The following is a 6330-nucleotide window of genomic DNA, read 5'->3' as shown; positions in this document are numbered from 1 at the left end:
CCATGGTTCAAAATAATGCATATATTTTCCAAAAAACGCGAAAAACATGAATAATTCATATACTTATTACACGGGTTAAACTATTCTGTGATTTAACTATCTAGTTGAATGTTAAGTATACATTTTTTAAACTTTGACCACCTATACCAGGGTGACCTCTAATATTCATTATTAAACTCATTATTGATGATAACTTTTCGATGTTATTAATTAGATCGGATAGCAGTTTCCAGCAGTCACACTATAATTTTTTTTTAGATTTTATTTTATTTCTTCTTGGAACGCATTTGAACGCGGGAGTGTCTGTGTTCCTCTCCTTTTTTTCATTAATTTAACTCTAGTTGATAATTTTTTACATATTTTTATTATACATCAGTTATGTTAAGGAGACCTCTGATTAATCATTTTTTAATGAACTAATTATTGTTATCTTAGATAGCTTATCTACTAAAAAAACTAAAATAATAATCATTTTTTTTGGGTGTAAAGATTTAGAGATTATGTAGATTGCAGTCTTCTGCAGTGTATGTACCTACAGGGCCTGATTGGTATGTATCGGCTCATCGAGATTTTCACTTCTATATAAGCGGCCCATTTACATATTCATTGGACCGAAATTACGTCTATAATTATTACGAGCTTATATAGGTGGCCAATAGTGTTTTGAACATGAATTTATTTTCACTCACACTCACATAACCGGCCCAAACTATAAGCGGCCCACCGAGATTTTCTCGGTAACTCGCCTAACCAATCCGGCCCTGTGTACCTATAGCCATTATTCTATTCTGTGACCTAGCTATTATATACTATTTCACACTATGTAATTTTATCTTTTTTTTTTTTTTTGCTTTATAAAATACATTTGCTTATGATAGCCTACGGACCTCTAATGTTGTCGTATTCTTAAAAATACCTAGTAATTTTGTTTTGTGTTATATATGACACTTATTATAAAAGAAAAATGCTTTGTTTAACCTTTTACGTTTTAAGTTTATATTAGGCATTTTAAAAATATTATTATAGTACAGTATATTAGTATAACACGTGATCAACACGTCAACTTCAAAGCACAGATTTATAAACGCAACAGTACGTCAACACTATACCGTCTACACGGTCGTGGTCGTCGACTACTGACTACTCTACTCGTCTGTCAAGACAATGATCATAGGCGCAAAAAGGAGGGGATTTAGGGGCTAAGCCCTCCCAAAAATGTCCATAGCCCCCCAAACATTTCCTACGTTTTGTTTTAAGCTTATTCAATAATCAATATTATCAAAGTAAGGCTTTAGCTGACACATTATTTTATTTCAATTATTATGATCAATTTATATCGTAGATTTTGGATTTTTACAGATAGATGGTGATTTTATAATGTGTACAATGTACATCGTATATGAGGAGCATAATATGATCATTGTGATCGGTGTCGATTACAAAATGAACCCCATAATGGTATAATGGAACATGTTAGGAATATGTTCGACATTTTTTAACGTCTGTACAACTCACTATTAATTCTATATCTTATTTTTCTTTTTTCTTATTATTCGTGGTACAGCGTCATCTGCTAATGTTATTAGCTTGCAACAAAAAATGAGGTATTTAGTTACATACAAATGATACAATAGTTTCTTAAATTAGTTTTACATATAAATGTACTAGCTCCTTAAATTAAGTTGTACATATAAATTTCTTTAAGAAATGCGATTATTTTTTTGGTATTGTCATGGGTTTGGTTGAGGGCTTCGAAGATGTTGCGGACATTTCAAGTATTTTCCTGGTATCTATATGGTTACAACATTGGACTCCGCAGGTTTCACACATTGCAGGTTCTTTTCTGCGCATTAGATGTCCATGGGACATCTTCGAGTGACCAATACGTAGTCTGTTGATAATGTATGGGGTTTGGGCCAGTATGCGGTGGTATTTTCCTTTTTATTTCCCTTAGTTTATTATTAGGTGTACTCCCCCATTCGGATTCCCATATATTGGTACAAAATGTGTTGACATTTCTATGAATTTCAATGAGTGAAGAGTATGTACGTATTTCGGTCAGGTTATTGACTGTTTTACGAGCTACTTTGTCAGATTTCTCATTGCCATCTATTCCGATATAGCCTGGTGTCCATATAAACCGTATGTTCTTGTTGGCTTTTTCAATGACGTTGATTATCTTAATTGCTAGGGTGCTTGAGTGCAAGTTATACTTCAGATTGTTAAGAGCGCTGAGTGAATCTGTACAAATGTTAATGGTCAAAAATGTTCAATTGAATGGCTAGGTGGACTCCCTCCAGGAGTGCAAAGTATTCCGCTGTGTAAATACTATTATAGTCTGGTAGTTTGTACGATATGGATTGATTGCCGTTTATGATAGCGATCGAAACACCTGAGTTGGTTTTGGAGGCGTCTGTATAGATTTGTGGGTTAGAGGGAGAAGAGTCCATGATTTCTTTGAATACATTTTTATATATTATAATATTTAACGTTTCTTGTTTACTATAATCTGCTAGACTGGTGTCCACAAGAAAGGATGGTACTTTCCAAGGAGGCACCACACTGCATTCTCGTTTGATTATTAAATTCGGATCAATATTGAATATTGGTAAGCGACTTTTCATTCAAAATCCTTAAACCCAGTGGTTTATTTTAGATTGGAATTGGAGCAAAATGTATTTTCAAAACGATTTTGAATTAAAAAAGGTAATGTTGAGTTTTCTGGGGAGGATAGGATGCGAGCAATATAATTTAGAGCAAATTTGATTCTACGAATGTGTAGGGGAGGTTCTCCAGAAATGGATAAAATGCTTGGAATGGGGCTGCTTCGGAATGCTCCGGTTGCAACTCTTAGACCACTGTTATTAGTTATATCAATTGTTTTTAGAATGTTAGGGTTTGAATCAGGGTCAGATTGATCCATAGTCTAATTTAGATCTAACAATAGATCTATATAAGTTGATTAAGACATTACTTTCTACTCCCCATTCAACATGGCTCAACATTTTTAAGATATTGATACTTTTGGTTGCGCTTGTTTTGGTCTTAATTATATGAGGTTTCCAAGTAAGTTTGCTATCAAATATCAACCCTAGAAGTTTTATGTTGTTCACAAAGGGTAAAGGAGTTTCCCAAAAATAACTTTGGTTTTGAAATTTGTTTCTTTTTGGTAAACATATGATACATTTGGTTTTCTTCTGGTGAGAAAATATAACCTGAGTGGAAGCACCACTTGGACAGGTCGTTTAGGCAATATTGAAGACGACGTGTCATTGATTTAATGTTTTTCCCTTTGAGATAAATATGAGTGTCGTCGGCAAACATCATTGATTTAATAGGATGCGAAATTTCATCAGGTAGGTTGTTGATTGCAGCTTGAAAAAGCAGAATGCTCAGGGGGGATCCTCGTGGGACTCCGTTCTCGAGTACAAAATATTCTGAAATGTGGTCATTTATTTTAACTTGGAAAGAACGTTCATTCAGAAATCTTGTTATAAATTGTAACATCTGTCCATTAATGTGCCATTTACTCAGTATATTTAAAACTCTATGCCGCCAAACTGTGTCATATACTGTGTCATTTTGAAGGTATAGACTAATGAAAATCATGGTTTGTTGGGGAAAGATTCGAGTATTTCCGTTTCAATTTTAACATGGCAATCTGTAGTGGAGTGAAATTTCCTAAATCCATGCTGGTTTGAGGATAATAGTTTAAATCTTTATACATAACAATTAAGCCTCTTAAAAATTATTTTTTCAAGTGTTTTACTCAGGTTACATAAAACAGAAATAGGGCAATATCCTGAAGGTTTATGTCTGTCTTGCTCTTTTTTAGGAATAGGGGTAATGCTAGCATTTTTCCATAACGTTGGGATAATACCGGACAACCAAACATTATTATACAACTCGAGGAGTAGATTTTTGCATTTAATGGAGAGGTTCTGGAGAAATAAGAACGGTATTTTGTCTGGTCCACAACTATTACTTTTTTTCCCTTTTAGACTAGAGAAACTGGTGACGGCCATACTAAACGCTGAAGGATTTGGAATGGAATAATAATGTATAGTATAGGTACTATTACTTACTGTCAATTAGTAAAGTTATTACATATTAGTAGGCACCTACTACATATATATAATAAAATAGGTAGGTATGTAGGTACATAAATACCTAATACCTAATTAAAATTAAGTTTCAACCGATTGTTTTAGTCAGTTTTAGACTAAATAAATAGTAGCTAGGTATTAATAGGTGCTATATTTATGCAGGCGCGGATCCAGAAGATTTTAACAGGGGGTGCTCAAAAAAAAGGAAGGCAAGTGGGTGTCGCTTTGCTTTACAGTAGGTTACAATTGGATCACTGTATAGTCTGTAATGGATGATGTTAAATTTGAATTTGATGATAGAATATCATTGTATAAGAAAAACGGTTCTGAGCGTTTAAAATTTAAAATGTCCGTAAACCGCTCAAAACGACTCAAAATATTTTGTACATTTTATCAAGTATGGGAATTGATAAGATGTTATAATATATGATGTAAATTTTAGGTATATCTATAAGTATTCGTGTTTGAATTACAAAAAAATAAGAAAATCGCTACATGCCTACTCATGCCTACATGAGAAATCGAGAGAATATACAACGATGTAAAAATGTAATTTAACTTTCCGGTAGATATTTTTTTTTTGATAAAGGTAGACATACGTACTTATGAGGAATCTTGTATTAATTTTTTCTAATTTTAGATTCAAAAATAAAAATTTTTATGAATTTCTAACTCAAATAATTTGCACATTTTCGTGATTTTTATGTATTTTGTCAACATATGAACTTTAAATACTTAAAAGAAAAAAATTTGTGACTGCATTTTTAATATTTTTCAACTGTAACAATATATAATAATTTTCAAACTTTAAAATGTTATTGACATTCATAGAAAAAATACTTATAAAATTGGAGACTAAAAATGTTCAAAACAAATCAAAATATTTTGAAAATTTTATCGTGTATAGAAAATGCTAATATAAACATTCATAGTGAACATTTCATGTATCTGTTTATTTGTTTTAGAGTTACACCAAAAACCAGAATTGATTTCGTCGAAAACCGATTTTCTTAAAAATTCCCGTTTTCCTTAATTTTTATTTTATTTTTCCCGGTGCTTTTAAAACTATTGCATTTTTAAATTTTGACCTTCTGAATGAACCAACTAGATTCACTTTCCCATCGATTGAGATACTATTGAAGAAAATCCAAGCAGTTCTACTGCCCCAAATACGGTGATGACAGAAACAAAGAAAAAAATTAAAAACATTTTTAAAAAAAACATCATCTACACATCGCTCCGATCAGAATTTTAAAAAAAAAAGGTGGGTAAGTGGATGTCGCTCTGTTATACGGTAGGTTACATGTGGGTCACTGTATAAGGGATAGTATTAAATTTGAATTCAATGATATAATATCACTATATAAGAAAAACGATTCTGAGCGGAGACGGTATGTCAGTCTAGATATTAGACATACATATTTAGGTATATTTATATATAGTATTATTAATAATTTTCAAATTGATCATATCATAATATCCACTAGGTAACGCCTTATACATCAACAACAAACCGCGGTACCTACTATCTTAGATATATAATAGTATACTTTAGAAGTTTCAAGTATCCACGAATAATAATTATAAAATCACAACAAAATAACTAGAATAGTAATTATTCTAGGTTTTTTAATATGTAATTTCGTCCAAATTTGAACTTAAAATGACTATAAAAATAAACTGTGCTAATGTATTTCTTAGAATTTTTGGTAACAGAATCAATTACTTACATGGAATCTTGTTTTAAATGTTGAATCCTTAGATATAAAAGTTTAACATTTTATAAATTTTTAACTACAAAATAATTATTCAATTTTAAATTTGATAAATTTCGTCAAAATTCGATATTTAAATGCTTATAAAAAAAAATTGTGCCTGTGTATTTTTAATATTTTTCAACTGCTATTGTAACAATATATCAGGAGCTTTGTATTAAATTTATACACTTTTTGGCCCAACAGATAAAACTTTATTGATATTTATAGAAAAAAAAACTAAAAAAATTTAAAACTGAAAATGTCCGTAAACAGCTCAAAAAGAGTCAAAATATTTTCAAAATTGTATGGTGTATAGGAAATGCTAATATAAACATTCAGTAAAATTTTCATGTATCTGCAGTTATTCGATTTTGAATTACAACAAAATAAGAAATCGCTACATGAGAAATCGAGTGAATATCCAATGTTGTAAAAATTTGAATTTCAAACGATCATAAAAATTTATT

Source organism: Acyrthosiphon pisum, chromosome A1 (assembly GCF_005508785.2).
Source record: "Acyrthosiphon pisum isolate AL4f chromosome A1, pea_aphid_22Mar2018_4r6ur, whole genome shotgun sequence".
NCBI lineage: Eukaryota > Metazoa > Arthropoda > Insecta > Hemiptera > Aphididae > Acyrthosiphon > Acyrthosiphon pisum.
This window is presented reverse-complemented; position numbering follows the sequence as displayed.